Source organism: Ptychodera flava (assembly GCF_041260155.1).
Source record: "Ptychodera flava strain L36383 chromosome 23 unlocalized genomic scaffold, AS_Pfla_20210202 Scaffold_24__1_contigs__length_23054250_pilon, whole genome shotgun sequence".
NCBI classification, from domain to species: domain Eukaryota; kingdom Metazoa; phylum Hemichordata; class Enteropneusta; family Ptychoderidae; genus Ptychodera; species Ptychodera flava.
Genome location: NW_027248278.1, coordinates 16,670,357 through 16,689,762, shown reverse-complemented (window position 1 = coordinate 16,689,762; position 19,406 = coordinate 16,670,357). Strand labels below are relative to the sequence as shown.

At 36.8% G+C, this 19,406-nt stretch overlaps 2 long non-coding RNA genes across 2 annotated transcripts; both read left to right on the top strand.

The window, feature by feature from the left end:
• The first annotated feature begins 2,186 nt into the window (after nucleotides 1-2,186).
• LOC139124858 (uncharacterized) lies at nucleotides 2,187-7,272 on the top strand. Its single transcript, XR_011550072.1, has 3 exons — nucleotides 2,187-2,263; nucleotides 6,524-6,710; nucleotides 6,935-7,272. It is a non-coding gene; the product is annotated as an uncharacterized lncRNA (long non-coding RNA).
• Nucleotides 7,273-12,275: 5,003 nt separating this feature from the next.
• Nucleotides 12,276-17,516, top strand: LOC139124857 (uncharacterized). The gene is made up of 3 exons (XR_011550071.1): nucleotides 12,276-12,431; nucleotides 16,754-16,940; nucleotides 17,182-17,516. It is a non-coding gene; the product is annotated as an uncharacterized lncRNA (long non-coding RNA).
• The last annotated feature ends 1,890 nt before the right edge of the window (nucleotides 17,517-19,406 follow it).

The following is a 19,406-nucleotide window of genomic DNA, read 5'->3' as shown; positions in this document are numbered from 1 at the left end:
AGGTAACAATTTTACGAGCGCCATCTTCTCGACACTTTCACACGACTAAATATCTGAAGTTCATTCTGATTTGTGCTCTCACAAATAGGTTTTCATACAGAGGTGTAAATTCCTTTCCCAGTTTCTGTTGCTTTACAATGTTCTTTTTCTTTTGTTTAGCGTTTAGCGATGCATTCATAATTTTGATTTTGTTTATGAGTATGTTGTGTTACATGTCTGCACTTGCCGGTGTGGGCTTCATTGTACTCCAGCTTTGTGGAGGTCAGACGTCAATCATTGAAGCAATTTGCCTCGGGCATTGAACCAACTTTTTGCAGAGAAGAAGATTTCGTCTAGTATTGGATTTCTCTGCTATCATTGGTTGTGAGTTGGAACCCTTGCTTCGGCAACGCTTATTATTTGCTAACCGAACGTTGATTGAAGATTGAACATTTCGTGGGTTATTTGAAATAAATTGTCATAACATATTAGTTAAAAAGAAGTTTTATCAAGAGCTAATTTTGGACCAAGCTATAGAAACTGCCACTTGTTCTCAAACATCATAGAGAGTAGAGCTCACCTCTACATAGCACGCCAACACATATTGAGACTCTGGCACTGCTTTGAGAGCAGCGTTTTAGGGTCTATGACTTTCAGGATTTTAGGTTATAACACTCAAATTCATCAAAACACAGAAAGATTGATTGTTTAAAATATACCAAAAATAATATATATATATATATATATATATATATATATATATATATATATATATATATATATATATATATATATATATATAATTCGCGGGGAAAGAAGACCCTGTTAAGCTTGCTTTCAGTGTTTGTCATTTTTGAGACAACAAAAATATATTTCGAATAATTTGACGTCAGAGGTCTCCCCTCCTTGGTAATAGATACCTCGACGGAATTTTAAAAAAGGCAAGTCTGATGTAACTCAAATTTACATATATGCAAAACTATAGCCAAGGCCTAAATCACCAAGTAGGCCTGAATTCCTATAGCATAATTGCAATCGCCTATTAGGATGCGAATGTGTATGACTTGAAAAGTCATTTACTAAGGATCTATAATACTTTTGCAAATGCCTAAAATAATAAAAAAACTAAAATAATAGTATTGCATATATATTAGATAATTAGTAAAATGCCTCAAACTGTAATGAAAATGCATGTAATCATCAACAAAGTGTCATTCGCAATATGCCAAATTCCAAACAAGTCACGGCGAGTGCCTAGCTCTATCTTGAATAATGCCTATAATACTATGCCAATACTGTGCCAATGAACATCGTTCTACATGCATTCCATTGACGTTATGCAAATATCTCAACAGAATTAAAGATAATCAAAATTCGTATAATTTTACCGCAGATACCCAAAATGCTACTAAAGAGCCCTTAACGTTAGCTTAACGACCATACACATCGATGCAAATACCTACAAGGATGATGTTGACGTTGATGCCTATGATGTAAGTGCAAATCATTTCATACAGCACGAGGTCAACAGACAAATCAGCAACTTGCATTGACCACACCTATGTCTGTGTCAATCACCGGATTAGTGAATCGGGCGTTGTCACAGCTACCTTTTCTGATCATGATGCTGTATTCGTCACGAGAAAATGCAAGTTACTAGCAGGTCTACCAAAGCTCATAAAGACACGCAAATTTAAGAATTTTGATCCCAGTTCTCATTTATGCGAAACCTTTAAGGTGTACCATGGAATTTAGTTTGTAGTTTTGGTGACGTTGAACGTGTATTGGCTATTTTTAAACAGTTATTATGGAATGTTTGTAAAGACGAGGACAGATTGTTAATCAATGTGTCAGGCGTTACAATGTTCCTTGGATCAAATATGAAATTAGCACAACAATGTTGGAAAGAGATCATCTGAAACAAAGGGCCAAACAAGCAAATTATTCGTATACCTATTGTAGACGGTAACAAAAAATGCTTTCCAACTATAAATGATTTCTATATGCACAGAATGTTATTGACAAAGGGACAAGATTTGACATGCAATTTTCTGAACAAATGCTCTCTATTTGCAAAGAATATTAATAAGTATTGTCTGAGTAAGACAATCAACGAATGAGTCGACATCAAATGATAGCATTTACTGGTCTGGAATGGAGTATTATATAAGGTCCTAGTCCATCCTTCACCTAGACAATCGGTTTAATACAAGTACAGAGGTGGAAATCAAAACCTGGCAGTGCAGCTTCTCAGCTCTTGAAGTTCAGAAGGACACATAAATCGGTGAGTGACTTGGTGATTTAGCAGTCAAGTACTTGTGAAAGTGTAAACTGAGTAGAATGTAGACGGAGTCGAGAAGTGATAGCTTTCTCGATGTTAATCCTGCCTAAGCTTCATCGACAGGATTTATTTATTCTTATCTTTCCAGACATTGTTCATCTTTCCCGAGTTTGCGTTATTTTAATACATCTTCATTGCATTCTGTAGTCAAGGGTCATAACTCGATATCGGTTGTAACTGTTACTGATATGATATTTTTGTGTGTGTTATATGTTTGATAGCATAGTTTTAATTATTCTGTACTGGAAGAACTGAAATACATTAATGTTCAATGTTAAAGACAATTGTGCCTCTTGATTTTAGGCAAATTCATAACATTCCGAAATCTTTAAATCTGATCTTCGATGAGATCAGATGTTCATATTTGGAACAGTCATAAATGTTTTAATCCTAGATCAATATAGTTTTTAAGTTAGTAGGGCTATCTTTTATATAATTTCTTTTAAAGAAATGCATTTGTCTCGGATCGTTTTTATCGATAAAAAAGTTCGAAAATATCCTCGCTAGACATTGTAAGAAGTTCTGAAAACTATTGTCCTTATTTATTTCATTGGTATGCCATGTATGCCGGCTACTAATGCCGTTTTTGTACTTTGTATGGGGACTCGTATTGACCACAGTATCTGCATCAACGCTGTGTTTGTAGTGATGTTGTCAGCAAGGATTCTGGGTGTGGTCAAAATAGAAGTACGGACTCAGTACCTCTACAAGATTTAATTTGAACGCACTTAATGGCGACGCCATCCTAAATTGTAGTGTTTCATATCGTCATTTTCTATTCATCCTTTCCCAATATGTTGTATTCTTAAAGTTCTAAGTCAATCTAGGAATGAATGGTTAACTAAACAGTATACTTCGTTTTAATAAAGTGTTAAAAAGATGCCCTTGAATTACAGACGAACACTTACATTCGAGAGATTTGAAATCGTCGTATTTTGACAGCACAGGCGGCGAGAAAGTGGATAGAAAACTTTTCTAATTGAAAAGCTGATACGATGTTTCCAACTGGGATGGTCGTTTACGTTAGATTTTTTGCTCTGTTGTTTGTTATCTTGCAAATATTGGAATTGCAGTCCCTGTGTCTATAAATCACTGTCATGTTTGCGTTAATTCTAGTCAGTATTACTTGCCTTCGGTAGCTTTACTAACTAAACGCTGTGAGTTGTCTTCAACAAGTCTATCATGGACATCTTTCATAGACCCGCAGAGCAGAGCTAGTACTGCCAGTTGTAGATTTTTAAATACGAATGACATTTCGCCTTTGCACGCCGTAATGTTTTCAGCTGTGGTTGTTGTCACAGAGTTTCGGCCCTTGTTGTTTTTTGTCCTTCGGTGTCTTCGTCGGTAACTTCAGTTTGGCTGTCGCCTCTATTTATTTTCACTTTTCGAGAGTGAGTAATCTTCATCGGGCTTAAATACAGAAATATATAACAGTTCAACTAAAAATGCAAAAGTTATTCTTAAAGTGGCTCCCACTTGGTGACATTTGTAAAACACATTTTGAATGCCAACGGTAGATATTTAACGTTGCAATTGAGCGCGGATCGCGAGATATCGATAAAAACATGTCTTTTCCCGAGCGTATTTTTCACATCAGGAAGTTTTACAATCATTTCCGATTATGACCCGAAATCCCAAAGGTTTGTTGTTGTGCTGATTTACAATATACTAGGGAGTCCATAATAATTTCGAACGACGCAATTAATTTACCTCCCACTGCGAAGACTTTAGATACAGCATTATGTCTTTATCTCAGGTAATTTTTTTAAAACTTCTCCTTAGTTTTTGTCGTTTTCATTATTCTCAATCAGTTGCATTATATTGTTAACCAATACCACATATAGATATCAGTTTTTAACGTGTAAAATATATGCTTTCTCTGATTTTCATACGTTTTGTCGTCTGCCAATGCTGAGAGAGCAATGCTGAGTTCCATTTCGTAAAAATGTTTCCAAATTGAATATGCAAGAAAATGTACAGTTCAGATTTATACCGCGTCAAGGTAGTTTAGCCATATTCAGTTTCAAAATGTTGAAATCCTGTCAATGTCCTTTGCCACTCTATTGATTTGCATTGTCGACTCGAGTCGTCTATCCGTGCACTGTGCTCTTAGCAAGGCAAAGATGTGTTATGTGCCGACCACGATTATCCAGGGTGTTTCCGTGATGAAATGTTGTTTTAGTCAAATAAAATATACTCTAAATATTTAGACAGTTTTCCTATAGAAAGGGTTTATCTATGTGCAACAAGAATTGAGTCACAGACCATCGATGCATCGATTATCAGTGGGTAAGAATGCCGTAGCGCTCTCGATAGTTTTCCCAGCGGCTATACTAGTAACCTATGCAAATTCTGATGGAATCAGCAAACTTTTTCTTGGACAAAGAAATATCACATCTGAATGACGGTTATTGCACGTGATTACATCTAAGGTACATCACAGTCAATCGCTCGGGGCATTTCTTCACCAGACGACTCACGAGTCGTTGAGTTGGTGTGTCAGAGATAGTTAAGCGTTCGTCGCCAAAAGATGTTCTTTGCTACTCGTCGTGTCAGGTGAAGGACAGGAATTCGAAGCAGCATTCGCAGCCTTTTTCAGTCACAGAGACCGGGATCTAATAATGTCAGCAGAGATCAGGATAGTCCTATTTTTCGTAGATCAAAAAAAGATACAGTTAAACAAACACCAAGCAAACTATTCCGATAGACCTCACTGCTGCCAAGTGTCGGCATTGTGAATGTAAACCATGGCATGCGTTACCAACACCATGGACGTAATTGAATTCTATGCCGACACAAAACAAAATGGATAGGCCTGGCACACTTAAAGTATACATGCCTTCAAACGCACCAAAACAAAACGGCCATTCCAGGGCCGCATAACTGTTCAAAAAAAGATTTTTTTTATTTTAACCTCTCAGTGTGTAAGGTAGCGAACTGGGTCATGTATTTACGATTTAAATTTATCGCTGTTCAAATTGCCAAACTCTGTCCATTGGTGTGTGTTGTCGCCAGGTCAATAATGCAATCAGTCAAGCGTTCATGAATTTTCGCAACCTACGTGAGTCATGATTGACAACAATTTGAATTAGTAACAGTTGCCAAAGTGTTTTGTATAGGTCGACTCTAAGCTAAATATTTGGTCACTGTATCCGGCAACGAGCAAAATGCTTCATTTTTTGACCGCAAAATAGTGGGGTGGATATGCATGAGCTTATCTGGTACCAATTTTGTCGAAAAGTGTCCTCTGTTTAGCACTACAAAATCATTTTGCTGAGCAGCCATGAACGCTGATTAAACACCATTGCCACTCAAATTACGTGTAAGTCATCCCCACCGGTGCTGACTACCCTTTACACACGCGCTCCCCCAATGTTAAAGACAATTGTTCCTCTTGATTTCGGGCAAATTCATAACCTTCCAAAATCTTTAAATCTGAACTTTAATGAGATCAGATGTTCATATTTAGAGCGGTCATAAATGTTTTATCCCGAAATCAATATAGTTTTTAAGTTTGTAAAGCTCTCTATTATATAATTTCTTTTATAAACATGCTTTTGTCTTGGGTCGTTTGTAGCGATAAAATAATTCGGAAATATCCTCGTCAGAGATAGTAAAAAGTTCTGAAACCTGTTGTTCTATTCCTATCATTGCCATGTATGCCGACTACTTTAACTTGTATTGGCAACACTAGCTGTATCAACACTATAATGGTGTCAGCAAAGGATTCTGGGATTGGTCTCCATGCCACAAGGCACTCAGTAGCTCTTCAACGGTTACGTCGTCCTAAATTTTGATGTTAGGAACATTGTCTTGAGTTTTTGCTTGTGGAGATGCACATACTCTGGTCGTCCGGTCCGTTTTATTTCAGAAATAAGAAGTGTTGATCGTAGCCAGGAAGTTGTCGATCGATTCTGGTGCCTTAACACATTTCCGTTTGCACATGTGAAAATAGAATATCGGCGATAAAGTATAGCACAATGTTACAGCATCTGTTTGCATGTGTTGTTTATTGCTTTAGCTGCATCGAAAGCTTAGTTTCTGTAATAGTTATATTCGTTTATGCAAAGTGCCTTGATTAGTATCGTTATGAAAACCATGCAAAAGTTTTACCAGTATATGATAATGACAAAGGTATTTTGAACATTGAACTAAAAAACTGCACATCCTAACTCATATATTGCTTTCCCTGTCTCTGATTAGATTTATTTGGTTAACTGTTGATTGAAGAATATTTCGTGATGATGAGGACCAGATTGGCATTACTTTTGTGTTTGGCTCTGGTGATGAGTCTCCTGATAAGCGACTCCGAAGGTGTCAGTAGAAGAAGAAGAAGAAGGCCTGTGAATAAATTGGAAGACAAACGCGAGGGAATAATTAATGAGGTTATGTAAGTACATAATTTTTAATCATTATAAATGAAGTTGATGTAAATCACATACACGACGATTGGTACAATTAGTACTTAGCAGGATTATGGTATTGTTCGCTGTGATAGTAAATTCACTGCCCTTTGAATGTTATGATAGACAAAGTTGAACCTTGTAGTATTCTTCATGCACTCTCACAAACAGACATAGTTATAGAACAGAATATATTCCATCATTTTGACAGAGATGAGCTGGAAGAAGAAATCGAAGAAATTGAAGACAGAGAAATGAAGCAGGAATTAATCGACAAGGTGTTTGAAGAAATTGCCGAATGAACAACAGAGCTAAACAAATAATAGGAAAAGTTGACGAAACTGGGATTCCAAAGTAATAGTCATAAAATGTAACCAATATTTAGATTTAATAATGAGGTGGTGTGAATTTTTGTCGCTATAATAGACTGTCATTTGACATCAGTAGCAGGGCTTTTCATTTGTTGACATTTTTGTACTGAGAATTTTCCACTCCTGTACACATTTCGTCACTTTGAATCAGCTTTAAATAAACTATTTCAGCAATTTATCATCTTTGTGGAAAGTAAACGTCATTACTCTTTACTTCGATCTTTGCACTTCTATACTTGTGCTCAGAGAAGGGGTTCAAGATGCAAGGCAATGAATTCACTTCGCCAAGTTCATGCTTCAACTATCATGGGTACGATGCCGTATTTGTTTGCATATTGTCAAAATTACCGAACATGGCACCTTCTATTTTGGAGTCAAGTTCGCAGAGACTGACCACATTTTAGAAACGGCTTCTTAAAGATATATTTTAAGCCTATTTGTTGTGTGTGTGTTTAAGGTTTAAGGTGGTATGCGCCTCTAAAGAGAAAGACTTAAACATTTGCTCAAAATTTCATGAATGAACTTATAATCATCTTTATATCAAATCAACAATAAAATACGGTGGTCACCGTGCAAACGTTTGAAACTAGAGAAACAAAAACAGATAATTTTGCGATACTTTGAAATTCAAAATGGCCGCTATCCCTGTGTTAACTCTATAGGATAAAACAAAGTTTGAATATTTAAAAAACTAAGACGATGAAAGTGTTTCTGTCTCCAAGAGCTTTAAAATGAGCCCCCAAAGAGTGATAGATCAGACGAGAGTTGTAGAAATTAGAGACTCCGAACATCTGTCCCCGAGGCGCGTTCTACCTTAATACATATTCTCGTTGTGGTCCTGAAAATAGGGAAAATACGGCTATTCTTCAACGGTCAGCGTGACCCGTGTGTGATATCCAGTGTTAATGGTGATAACGGAATTGCAGTCATTTGTTAGCGACATTGGATATTTTTTCAAAATACATTACGTGTGATATCCTTGTACTTGGTCACATGAATTTGGATAAATCTTTGAGATGCGTTACAGCTACACAACTCTATTTGGCCAACAATACACAGAAGATCTATATTTCTTTTTGGAATTTCTTCGACTTTTGAATGACCAAAAACCTGCCAAAGGTAAAGAAAAACACTCACAAGTGTGTGTCTCGTAAACCCTCTCCCTACAGTCCTTCCTACCGAAACGGTGCAATTCTCATCATGCACAATATATCTTATCATAATAAGTACCTCTCTGAAAGTGCATTGTTCGTGGGCTGCACCGGAATCGAGCCTTGAGATGACACTGAGTCGGACGCCCTTTCTGTTGATAAGAAGTAGAAATTAGTGATCAACTAACTCGGCTAAATCATCCCGTTCTTGTACAGTGATACTTTCGGGTTTTTTATTACCCGCTAGTCGACATGTATGTATGTTTGTATCTATGTATGCATGTGTGTGTGTGTGTGTGTGTGTGTGTGTGTGTGTGTTGTGTGTGGTGGGTGGGTGTTCGTGTGTGTGTGTGGTTGCCTGTGTCTGTGGAGAATGAGTAATGCCGTTGTTCTAACACCATGCCTATTTTCGGAGAAACGAAAGCAAAGAAATACTTAAATACTTACCCGCCCGCAATCCATGGACTCATCAACACAATGTCGGCACGGGTCGAACCGGGTTGATACTTAACAGGGCGCAGAGTTCGAAAGAATACAAATATTAAGTAAGACATTACCTACCACCTCAGATTCTAACTCTATATCTACCAATCGGAGTATGTTGAGGCATTTTATTTTGCAAGATATCTCATTAAATGTTTGACATTTCACCAGGTAGGTCATTAAAATATTTTCACACCTTTCTGTATTAAACAACACAACAATGCAAGACAATGCTTGACCACGACAAAAATGGTTGAACTGTATCACCTTTACATATTGCTGTGCGGTTGCGTCATCTAGTCAAGCGATATCGTCTATCAAATCACAAAAAGAAACTAGTGAAGATAACCCAACTTTGGCCAGAATTCATTTCTCTGTTGTCAAAACTCCACCTGTTACGCAAATAATCCTGGTATGTCAAAACTTGACTATTTGCACATTCGGAAAGTGGCCAAATGGAAACCATTGTTACTATGCAACCTGTACTGTAGGTAGTTTAGACGGGTTTGACTTTTCAAAACAGGAGGGGACTTGTACATGGAGATCGAGGTTTCTGGCTGATTACGAATGCAACATGCACCTCAAGAGGGCGCTGTTAATTCAACAGTTTTGTCTCAGAAACCTTATTACCACACCATAATGAACGAAAAGGGTTTGGATGGAATTGTACTCACCGATTCCATCTTTGCTTTTTAGATTAATGATGGGAAATGCTATTTTCACTTATAGTAATAAAGAAGACAATAGCATCCCTGTGTTACTGGATAAAGATCCAGGCCACGTCAGCCAAATTATTGATCTGGGTAACAATTTTATGAGCGCCATCTTCTCAACACTCTCACACGATCAAACATTCGAAGTTCATTCAGATTCGTGTTCTCACCAATAGATTTTGACACAGAGCTGTAAATTCCTTTCCCCTTTTCTGTTGCTTTATCTTGCTTTATCTGGTTCCTTTTCGGGGTTTTTTCTTAATCCACGAAACATTACTCAAGTTCATAGTTTTGATTTTGTTTACGTGTATGTTGCATATTTACATTTCCGTACATCCGGGCGGATGCTCCATTGTACTCCAGCTTTTTGCAGGTCACACGTCTATTATTGCAACCATTTGACTCGGGCATTGAACCATCAAAGACAGTAAAGCTCGCCTCTACATACCACGCCTATACATATTGAGATCAAGATAGCGTCACTGCGACCAATCAGTGCATGAATGTAAAATGGCATCCATAAGTGATCAGTGCCATCGCTGGCGCTGCTTTGAGAGCAGCGTTTTACGGTCTAGGACTTTCGGGTGTTTTGGTTATTACACTCAAATTCATCATAACACAGAATGACTGATTGTTTAAAATACACCAAAAAGGAAGTGTATATATATATATATATATATATATATATATATATATATATATATATATATATATATATATATATATATATATAATATAATATATATATATATATATTGATCTAGGTGACAATTTTACGAGCGCCATGTTCTCGACACTTTCACACGACTAAATATCTGAAGTTCATTCTGATTTGTGCTCTCACAAATAGGTTTTCATACAGAGGTGTAAATTCCTTTCCCAGTTTCTGTTGCTTTACAATGTTCTTTTTCTTTTGTTTACCGTTTAGCGATACATTCATAGTTTTGATTTTGTATATGAGTATGTTGTATATTTACATGTCTGTACTTGCGGGTGTATACTTAATTGTACTCCAGCTTTGTGGATGTCAGTGAAACAATTTGCCTCGGGCATTGAACCAGCTTTTTGCAGAGAAGGAGATTTCGTCTTAGTATTGGATTTCTCTGCTATCGTTGGTTGTGAGTTGGAACCTTATCAAGAAATTGCTTCGGCAACGCTTATTATTTGCTAACCGAACGTTGATTGAAGATTGAACATTTCGTGGGTTATTTGAAATAAATTGTCATAACAAATTAGTTAAAAAGAAGTTTTATCAAGTGCTAATTTTGGACCAAGCTATAGAAACTGCCACTTGTTTTCAAACATCATAGAGAGTAGAGCTCGCCTCTACATAGCACGCCAACACATATTCAGACTGGCGCTGCTTTGAGAGCAGCGTTTTAGGGTCTATGACGTTCAGGATTTTTGGTTATTACACTCAAATTCATCAAGATTGATTGTTATATATATATATATATATATATATATATATATATATATATATTATATATATATATATATATATAATTAGCGGGGAAAGAAGACCCTGTTAAGCTTGCTTTCAGTGTTTGTCATTTTTGAGACAACAAAAATATATTTCGAATAATTTGACGTCAGAGGTCTCCCCTCCTTGGTAATAGATACCTCGACGGGATTTTAAAAAAGGCAAGTCTGATGTGACTCAAAATTACATATACGCAAATCCATAGCCAAGGCCTAAATCACCAAGTAGGCCTGAATTCCTATAGCATCATTGCAATTGCCTATCAGGATGCGAATGTGTATGACTTTAAAAGTCATTTACTGGGGATCTATAATACTTTTGCAAATACCTAAAATAATAAAAAAACTAAAATAATTATAGTATTGCATATATATTAGATAATTAGTAAAATGCCTCAAACTGTAATGAAAATGCGTGTAATCATCAACAAAGTGTCATTCGCAATATGCCAAATTCCAAACATGTCACGGCGAGTGAGCTCTATCTTGAATAATGCCTAAAATACTAGTGCCAATGAACATCGTTCTACATGCATTCCATTGACGTTATGCAAATATCTTAACAGAATTAAAGATAATCAAAATTCGTATAATTTTACCGCAGATACCCAAAATGCTACTAACTAAGAGCCCTTAACGTTAGCTTAACGACTATACACATCGATGCAAATACCTGTAGACAAGGTTGATGTTGACGTTGATGCCTATGATATAAGTGCAAATCATTTCATACAGCATGAGGTCAACAGACAAATCACCAACTTGCATTGACCACACCTGTCTGTGTCAATCACCGGATTAGTGAATCGGGCGTTGTCACAGCTACCTTTTCTGATCATGATGCTGTATTCGTCACGAGAAAATGCAAGTTACTAGCAGGTCTACCAAAGCTCATAAAGACACGCAAATTTAAGAATTTTGATCTCAGTTCTCATTTATGCGAAACCTTTAAGGTGTACCATGGAATTTAGTTTGTAGTTTTGGTGATGTTGAACGTGTATTGGCTATTTTTAAACAGTTATTGTCGAATGTTTGTAAAGACGAGGACAGATTGTTAATCAATGTGTCAGGCGTTACAATGTTCCTTGGATCAAAGATGAAATTAGAACAACAATGTTGGCAAGAGATCATCTGAAACAAAGGGCCAAACAAGCAAATAATTCGTGTACCTGGGAAGATTGTAGACGGTAACAAAAAAATGCTTTCCAACTAACAAATGATTTCTATATGCACAGAATGTTATTGACAAAAGGACAAGATTTGACATGCAATTTTCTGAACAAATGCTCTCTATTTGCAAAGAATATTAATAAGTATTGTCTGAGTAAGACAATCAACGAATGAGTCGACATCAAATGATAGCATTTACTGGTCTGGAATGGAGTATTATATAAGGTCCTAGTCCATCCTTCATCTAGACAATCGGTTTAATACAAGTAACAAAACAAAAAACAAAACCTGGCAGTGCAGCTTCTCAGCTCTTGAAGTTCAGAAGGACACATAAATCGGTGAGTGACTTGGTGATTTAGCAGTCAAGTATACTTGTGAAAGTGTAAACTTAGTAGAATACAGACGGAGTCGAGAAGTGATAGCTTTCTCGATGTTAATCCTGTCTAAGCTTCATCGACAGGATTTATTTATTCTTATCTTTCCAGACATTGTTCATCTTTCCCGAGTTTGCGTTATTTTAATACATCTTCATTGCATTCTGTAGTCACCGGGTCATAACTCGATATCGGTTGTAACTGTTACTGATATGATATATTTGTGTGTTATTTGTTTGATAGCATAGTTTTAATTATTCTGTACTGGAAGAACTGAAATACATTAATGTTCAATGTTAAAGACATTGTGCCTCTTGATTTTAGGCAAATTCATAAAATTCCGAAGTCTTAAAATCTGAACTTCGATGAGATCGGATGTTCATATTTGGAACAGTCATAAATGTTTTAATCCCAGAATCAATATAGTTTTTAAGTTAGTAGGGCTACCTTTATATAATTTCTTTTAAAGACATGCTTTTTTCTCGGATCGTTTTTATCGATAAGAAAGTTCGAAAATATCCTCGCTAGACATTGTAAGAAGTTCTTAAAACTATTGTCCTATTTATTTCATTGGTATGCCATGTATGCCTGCTACTAATGCCGTTTTTGTACTTTGTATGGGGACTCGTATCGACCACAGTATCTGCATCAAGGCTGTGTTTGTAGTGATGTTGTCAGCAAGGATTCTGGGTGTGGTCAAAATAGAAGTACGGACTCAGTACCTCTACAAGGTTTAATTTGAACGCACTTAATGGCGACGCCGTCCTAAATTGTAGTGTTTCATATCGTCATTTTCTATTCATCCTTTCCCAATATGTTGTATTCTAAAGTTCTAAGTCAATCTAGGAATGAATGGTTAACTAAACAGTATACTTCGTTTTAATAAAGTGTTAAAAAGATGCCCTTGAATTACAGACGAACACTTACATTCGAGAGATTTGAAATCGTCGTATTTTGACAGCGAAGGCGGCGAGAAAGTGGATAGAAAACTTTTCTAATTGCAAAGCTGATACGATGTTTCCAACTGGGATGGTCGTTTATGTTAGATTCTTTGCTCTGTTGTTTGTTATCTTGCAAATATTGGAATTGCAGTCTCTTTGTCTATAAATCACAATCATGTTTGCGTTAATTCTAGTCAGTATTACTTGCCTTCGGTAGCTTTACTAACTAAACGCTGTATGTTGTCTTCAACAACTCTATCATGGACATCTTTCATAGACCCGGAGAGCAGAGCTAGTACTGCCAGTTGTAGATTTTTAAATACGAATGACATTTCGCCTTTGCACGCCGTAATGTTTTCAGCTGTGGTTGTTGTCACAGAGTTTCGGCCCTTGTTGTTTTTTGTCCTTCGGTGTCTTCGTCGGTAACTTCAGTTTGGCTGTCGCCTCTATTTATTTACACTTTTTCGAGAGTGAGTAATCTTCATCGGGCTTAAATACAGAAATAAATAACAGTTCAATAAAATACAAAAGTTATTCTTAAAGTGGCTCCCACTTGGTGACATTTTTAAAACACATTTTGAATGCCAACGGTAGATATTTAACGTTGCAATTGAGCGCGGATCGCGAGATATCGATAAAAACATGTCATTTCCCGAGCGTATTTTTCACATCAGGAAGTTTTACAATCATTTCCGATTATGACCCGAAATCCCAAAGGTTTGTTGTTGTGCTGATTGACAATATACTAGGGAGTCCATAATAATTTCGAACGACGCAATTAATTTACCTCCCACTGCGAAGACTTTAGATACAGCATTATGTCTTTATCTCAGGTAAATTTTTTTAAAACTTCTCCTTAGTTTTTGTCGTTTTCATTATTCTCAATCAGTTGCATTATATTGTTAACCAATCATACCACATATAGATATCAGTTTTTAACGTGTAAAATATATGCTTTCTCTGATTTTCATACGTTTTGTCGTCTGCCAATGCTGAGAGAGCAATGCTGAGTTCCATTTCGTAAAAATGTTTCCAAATTGAATATGCAAGAAAATGTACAGTTCAGATTTATACCGCGTCAAGGTAGTTTAGCCATATTCAGTTTCAAAATGTTGAAATCCTGTCAATGTCCATTGCCACTATATTGATTTGCATTGTCGACCCGAGTCGTCTATCCGTGCAGTGTGCTCTTAGCAAGGCAAAGATGTGTTATGTGCCGACCACGATTATCCAGGGTGTTTCCGTGATGAAATGTTGTTTTAGTCAAATAAAATATACTCTAAATATTTAGACAGTTTTCCTATAGAAAGGGTTTATCTATGTGCAACAAGAATTGAGTCACAGACCATCGATGCATCGATTATCAGTGGGTAAGAATGCCGTAGCGCTCTCGATAGTTTTCCCAGCGGCTATATTAGCAACCTATGCAAATTCTGATGGAATCAGCAAAACTTTTTCTTGGACAAAGAAATTATCACATCTGAATGACGGTTATTGCACGGATTACATCTAAGGTACATCACAGTCAATCGCTCGGGGCATTTCTTCACCAGACGACTCACGAGTCGTTGAGTTGGTGTGTCAGAGATAGTTAAGCGTTCGTCGCCAAAAGATGTTCTTTGCTACTCGTCGTGTCAGGTGAAGGACAGGAATTCGAAGCAGCATTCGCAGCCTTTTTCAGTCACAGAGACCGGGATCTAATAATGTCAGCAGAGATCAGGATAGTCCTATTTTTCGTAGATCAAAAAAAGGTACAGTTAACCAGACACCAAGCAAACTATTCCGATAGACCTCACTGCTGCCAAGTGTCGGCATTGTGAATGTAAACCATGGCATGCGTTACCAACACCATGGACGTAATTGAATTCTATGCCGACACAAAACAAAAATGGATAGGCCTGGCACACTTAAAGTATACATGCCTTCAAACGCACCAAAACAAAACGGCCATTCCAGGGCCGCATACTGTTCAAAAAAAGATTTTTTTTATTTTAACCTCTCAGTGTGTAATGTAGCGAACTGGTCATGTATTTACGATTTAAATTTATCGCTGTTCAAATTGCCAAACTCTGTCCATTGGTGTGTGCTGTCGCCAGGTCAATAATGCAATCAGTCAAGCGTTCATGAATTTTCGCAACCTACGTGAGTCATGATTGACAACAATTTGAATTAGTAACAGTTGCCAAAGTGTTTGTATAGGTCGACTCTAAGCTAAATATTTGGTCACTGTATCCGGCAACGAGCAAAATGCTTCATTTTTTGACCGCAAAATAGTGGGGTGGATATGCATGAGCTTATCTGGTACCAATTTTGTCGAAAAGTGTCCTCTGTTTAGCACTACAAAATCATTTTGCTGAGCAGCCATGAACGCTGATTAAACACCATTGCCACTCAAATTACGTGTAAGTCATCCCCACCGGTGCTGACTACCCTTTACACACGCGCTCCCCCAATGTTAAAGACAATTGTTCCTCTTGATTTCGGGCAAATTCATAACCTTCAAAATCTTTAAATCTGAACTTTAATGAGATCAGATGTTCATATTTAGAGCGGTCATAAATGTTTTATCCCGAAATCAATATAGTTTTTAAGTTTGTAAAGCTCTCTATTATATTTCTTTTATAAACATGCTTTTGTCTTGGGTCGTTTGTAGCGATACAATAATTCGGAAATATCCTCGTCAGAGATAGTAAAAAGTTCTGAAACCTGTTGTTCTATTCCTATCATTGCCATGTATGCCGACTACTTTAACTTGTATTGGCAACACTAGCTGTATCAACACTATAATGGTGTCAGCAAAGGATTCTGGGATTGGTCTCCATGCCACAAGGCACTCAGTAGCTCTTCAACGGTTACGTCGTCCTAAATTTTGATGTTATCATATCGTCATGTGTCATTCGTCCAATTCCAATATATTGTATTCTTAAAGTTGGATGTCAATCTAGGAACATTGTCTTGAGTTTTTGCTTGTGGAGATGCACATACTCTGGTCGTCCGGTCCGTTTTATTTCAGAAATAAGAAGTGTTGATCGTAGCCAGGAAGTTGTCGATCGATTCTGGTGCCTTAACACATTTCCGTTTGCACATGTGAAAATAGAATATCGGCGATAAAGTATAGAACAATGTTAAAGCATCTGTTTGCATGTATTGTTTATTGCTTTAGCTGCATCGAAAGCTTAGTTTCTTTAATAGTTATATTCGTTTATGCAAAGTGCCTTGATTAGTATCGTTATGAAAACCATGCAAAAGTTTTACCAGTATATGATAATGACAAAGGTATTTTGAACATTGAACTAAAAACCTGCACATCCTAACTCATATATTGCTTTCCCTGTCTCTGATTAGATTTATTTGGTTAACTGTTGATTGAAGAATCTTTCGTGATGATGAGGACCAGATTGGCATTACTTTTGTGTTTGGCTCTGGTGATGAGTCTCCTGATAAGCGACTCCGAAGGTGTCAGTAGAAGAAGAAGAAGAAGGCCTGTGAATAAATTGGAAGACAAACGCGAGGGAATAATAAATGAGGTTATGTAAGTATATAATTTTTTATCAAGCATAATATTTAATCACTGTAAATGAAGTTGATGTAAATCACATACACGACGATTGGTACAATTAGTACTTAGCAGGATTATGGTATTGTTCGCTGTGATAGTAAATTCACTGCCCTTTGAATGTTATGATAGACAAAGTTGAACCTTGTAGACTTTTTCATGCACTCTCACAAACAGACATAGTTATAGAACAGAATATATTCCATCATTTTGACAGAGATGAGCTGAAAGAAGAAATTGAAGAAATTGAAGACAGAGAAATGAAGCAGGAATTAATCGACAAGGTGTTTGGAGAAATTGCCGAATGAACAACAGAGCTAAACAAATAATAGGAAAAGTTGACGAAACTGGGATCCAAAGTAATAGTCATAAAATGTAACCAATATTTAGATTTAATAATGAGGTGGTGTGAATTTTGTCGCTATAATAGACTGTCATTTGACATCAGTAGCAGGGCTTTCATTTGTTGACATTTTTGTACTGAGAATTTTCCACTCCTGTACACATTTTGTCACTTTGAATCAGCTTTAAATAAACTATTTCAGCAATTTATCATCTTTGTGGAAAGTAAACGTCATTACTCTTTACTTCGATCTTTGCACTTTTATACTTGTGCTCAGAGAAGGGGTTCAAGATGCAAGGCAATGAATTCACTTCGCCAAGTTCATGCTTCAACTATCATGGGTACGATGCCGTATTTGTTTGCATATTGTCAAAATTACAGAACATGGCACCTTCTATTTGGGAGTCAAGTTCGCAGAGACTGGCCACTTTTAGAACGGCTTCTTAAAGATATATTTTCAAGCCTATTTGTTGTGTGTGTTTAAGGTTTAATGTGGTATGCGCCTCTAAAGAGAAAGACTTAAACATTTGCTCAAAATTTCGTAAATTAACTTATAATCATTCTCTTATCAAATCAACAATAAAATACGGTGGTCACCGTGCAAAAGAAATAACAGATAATTTTGCGATACTTTGAAATTCAAAATGGCCGCTATCCCTGTGTTAACTCTATAGGATGAAACAAATTTTGGATATTTAAAAAACTAAGACGATGAAAGTGTTTCTGTCTCCAAGAGCTTTGAAATGAGCCCCCAAAGAGTGATAGATCAGACGAGAGTTGTAGCAATTAGAGACTCCGAACATCTGTCCCCGAGGCGCGTTCTACCTGGTCCTAAAAATCGGGAAAATATGGCTATTCTTCAACGGTCAGCGTGACCCGTGTGTGATATCCAGTGTTAATGGTGATAACGGAATTGCAGTCATTTGTTAGCGATATTGGATATTTTTCAAAATATATTACGTGTGATATCCTTTTACTTGGTAACATGAATTTAGATAAATCTTTGAGATGCGTTACAGCTATATAAATCTATTTGGCCAACATTACACAGGAGATCTGAATGACCAAAAACCTGCCAAAGCTAAAGAAAAACACTCACAATTGTGTGTCTCATTAACCCTCCCCTACAGTCCTTCCCACCAAAACGGTGCAGTTCGCATCATGCACAATTATCTTATCATAATAAGGACCTCTTTAAAAGTGCATGGTTTGTTGGCTGCACCTAAATCTAGCCTTGACGTGAGAAACTGAGTCGAACGCCCATTCTGTTTATAAGAAGAGCGACTTGCAAAGCCATTGGTAAATTAGCCTTGTTAGTAATTTGAAGTGTCTGGTGTAATTTGTCAGTAACAGGTATCTGAAGCACGAGCAAGTAGTATTCCCGCGTATTTGCGACCGCTTGGTTTCTCTCATTGAAGTCTAACCCAGTGTATACTTACCTGGCACTCGCTCGACTATGTGCCATGTTTGGTTAGGTTTGAACCAACATGAAAGAATGCAAACCAAAGTGTATATAGCACGACTGGTATAAATGTGACACATTTCAACGCATCCTGTTGGAAATCAAACGTATGTTGATCGACGCTTTCAGAAACGATTGGCCAATCAACAATAAGCGACGGTAACAACCATGACTCATGGAACAAGACTTTGTTTTAGGAAATTCAATTTTGATTACAGATTGGTGATCAATGCCCCGTTCTTCATCGTATTCACAATTACAATCTATGGTACCAGAGAAATTAGTGATCAACTTACTCGGCGAAATCATCCCGCTCTTGTACAGTGATATTTTTGGGGTTTTTATTACCAGCTAGTCGACATGTATGTATGTATGTATGTATGTATGTATGTATGTATGTATGTATGTATGTATGTATGTATGTATGTATGTATGTATGTATGTATGTATGTATGTATGTATGTATGTATGGATGTATGTATGGATGTATGTATGTATGTATGGATGGATGGATGGATGGATGATGGATGGATGGATGGATGTATGTGTGTGTGTATGTATGTATGTATGTATGTATGTATGTATGTATGTATGTATGTATGTATGTATGTATGTGCAGAGTATGAGTAATGCCGTT